Here is a 3148-nt window from a genome sequence, read left to right as displayed (position 1 = left end):
CGACTTTTTCCAATAAAAATCAGTGTTGCGTGCGCGGTGAAACAGTCGGTGCTGCAGTCGTTCAAATATCAGCTGTAGGTCCCTGGAAGAGTTGATACACTTCAGTGAGAGTTTCTTTCAGTCACTGCCACTCATGCTCTGCCCACTCGTCATTATGAATAATGAATGAGCATCATGCACCACCTACGCCTCAGCCACCACTCCACTGTTCTCACCAAGCTCTCATGACTCGGAACAATCATTCCCACAGCAAAACTCACACGTTATTTTTTTATTTATTTATTTTTTACTGGATAAACAACGCAGTGTTTCAAGTATGACATAACGAGAAGAGATGAAAATATAAAACGGAATAAGTGTTTATTTTGATGGTTGCAATGTGAGATGAGATGATATTTGTTGGCACACTGGACTGAGCCTGTTGAAAATACAAAAGACAGCACACACTGTACAGTTTGCATTCCTGGTGGTTGGTTTTGATGACATCAAATTGTGGGCTTCATTGTTGCCTGGGGAGAACCAGGGAACAGACCATAAAAGAATTGTTGTTTTCTCCAGATAAATTTTACATATGACAAATCTCAGTTTACGTGACTCTGAGCAGTGGAAAACCAAACACAGCTCTGTTTTTGTAGCCTATGTTTTGTTGTCTATTCTACAGAGGAGGACAAAGTCATTTTAGAAAATGGAAATGAAGCCAAGGACTCAGGAGAGGTTTTTTTTTTTTTTTTTTTTTTTCAGTCATCAGCAATGTTCGGATCTGTGTGGGCTTTCAGGCATCCTCACAAAGATGTCTGACAGTGTTTGTTACAGGACAACTATTTATTTGAATGTTATTAAATATTAATTTGTAAGTCTTTTACATTTGGGAAAGCGTATTAAAAATGATTGTTTATTTACATCTGGTCATTATATGTGCATGTACCACAGCAATTACAGCAACTTCTTCTGTGATGATTTCTTGAGTGTCAGTTGATCAGTAAGCCAGTAAGACCCAATCACCTGCCACTTTTCTCCATTTGGTTGCTTTCAACAGAAGCCAAAAACAGTATGTTGAGATTCTTGGCTCAGAGAATGCGCTTTTCTCTCTCCATACATTGGACATGGGCAGAGGCTGGGCAGTGAGCACTGATCAGTGCCATGCACCAGATTGCACAGTGAAGAGGCACCGAGGTGGACAGAGCCAGCCCAGTGACGACAAGTGGCTCTCTATGCTGGCGGGTCTCCCATTGGCACGTGTGTTCAAGGCCTGGGTAAAAACAGATGGCATGTGGGTCTGAAAGGGGGGTGGGAGGTGGGCTGGGAGGGCAGGGGCTGTGTGTCTCACCACACAAGCTGCTTATTGAGAATAGAGACACCTATCATCTGCAGTCTGACGTCACACTGTCAGGGAAACCGCAGGAATAGGTTGGAGAGAAAATCCTACTGAGCATGACATTCTACAGAAATGGCACAAAAAAGCTACAACTGCTCTGTGGGGGTGCAGTCTTATAATTGCCTTTGTTGACACTAAAAGTATTAATATTAGCTCTGAAATAAGTCTGAGATAGTCTGAAACAAAATGAAAACTTTCTGCAGTAGTTCAAACTAGGAAGTGTTCCTTGATGCACTTGTAGTGTCCTGATCTTATATTATACTTCTAAAAATAAAATGACTCAACTGTCAAGATTCCAATGATTCCAACCTGCATCGTTCAAACATTGTGACTCTCTTTACAGGTAACCAGCCAGGAATCTTCCAACAGCCAATAAGAACAGAAGAGGCCTCTTCTAGGAGAGTGGTAGTCGGCCATGTTTAGGTCAGTCCAGGTCGTTCCTCCTTAGAGATAATTGTTTTTGTGCAAATCGTTTGTGAATTGTTGTACTGTGCTATTAATGTCTTCAACGGTACGTTGTAAACCTGAGCCTTACAGACGTAATTGTGTGGAAAATGTCTTAAGACATTTACCTCCTTCAACATGAATGTCTCTGAAATTCTTCAGTAATTTACTTTGTAAATGTCTGACAAGGAAAAACGCAACAATGCCATGTTTACTTCCAGTACAGTATATACAGTTTCAGACCAGCCCTCTTCTCATTTTACACCACGACATCATTCATATCCTAACCTTAACTAGTAAGGTGTATCTTCCCAAAGACCATAAATGGTTTTATCCTGATTCTGTTCTTGGTTGTCGTAAGTTTTCCTACCTCGGAGAGTTTTTTTTCTCTTCTTTGTCCTTAGTCAAAGAAGGATATCTACAACTGATGTTTCATAGTAACATCTTACCCCTCCTGTACAACTGATGTTTCATAGTAACATCTTCACTTCAGCATAGTTACTAGCAGTGCTTAATTTGGAATAACTCTTTGGTGAAGTCTGGAACATGGACATAGAACCAAGTCATATTGTGTGAAAATTGGTAAATTATGCTCTGGGTCTCATTTCATGTGTTATCTTACCACAATACTGATACAGTCCATCTGTCTTGCCAAATTTTTTTTTTTTTCATGTTGTATTTCCAGCGTGCTGGAAGCGAGAGGGTTACTGACCTTGTGTCTTCACTCTGGCTGGCACGAACACACACTATCCTTCACAAAGCTGACACTGTCTGGAGGAAAGTCAGTCTATTGTGAACCGGGAGAGCACAGCTTCAGGGGAGGGGATTGAGCAGATCACATGTGACTGTATGTGGGCTTCCCTGTCATTGATAAAATATCTGCCCAACCCAACGGAATGCAGGAAAAGTAAAGTCAATTTAGGTAACAATTTTATTTGAAAGTCAATGACGAGTCGTAATAAATATAAAGGTATTTAAACATTAGTCTATTTTAAATGTGCATTTAACCTGTATTGCATTCATAAATATCACAGGAAACAAGCTTATATTTTGGTGCAACACAATAGAATTTCCTTTAGAGCAACCAGTTGTACTCTAAAAAGCTTATATTTTGGTGCAACACGATAGAATTTCCTTTAGAGCAACAAGTTGAAAAACAAAGTTCATGCTACTTCTTTAATGTGCCTGTTTGTCCCAGTTCCATCAATAATTAAATTAAATGATACAACAACAAAAAAAAGGTAGGTACAACAATGTTAACTTTTACCCCTAGGTATGGACCATGGGGTAAAAGTTAATGGTATTCTCTGAGATATTTCGCTGTGAAAT

Source organism: Cynoglossus semilaevis, chromosome 10, assembly GCF_000523025.1.
Source record: "Cynoglossus semilaevis isolate Cse_v1.0 chromosome 10, Cse_v1.0, whole genome shotgun sequence".
Classification (NCBI taxonomy): domain Eukaryota; kingdom Metazoa; phylum Chordata; class Actinopteri; order Pleuronectiformes; family Cynoglossidae; genus Cynoglossus; species Cynoglossus semilaevis.
The sequence above is the reverse complement of the archived record's forward strand: the minus strand, read 5'-3'. Positions refer to the sequence as shown.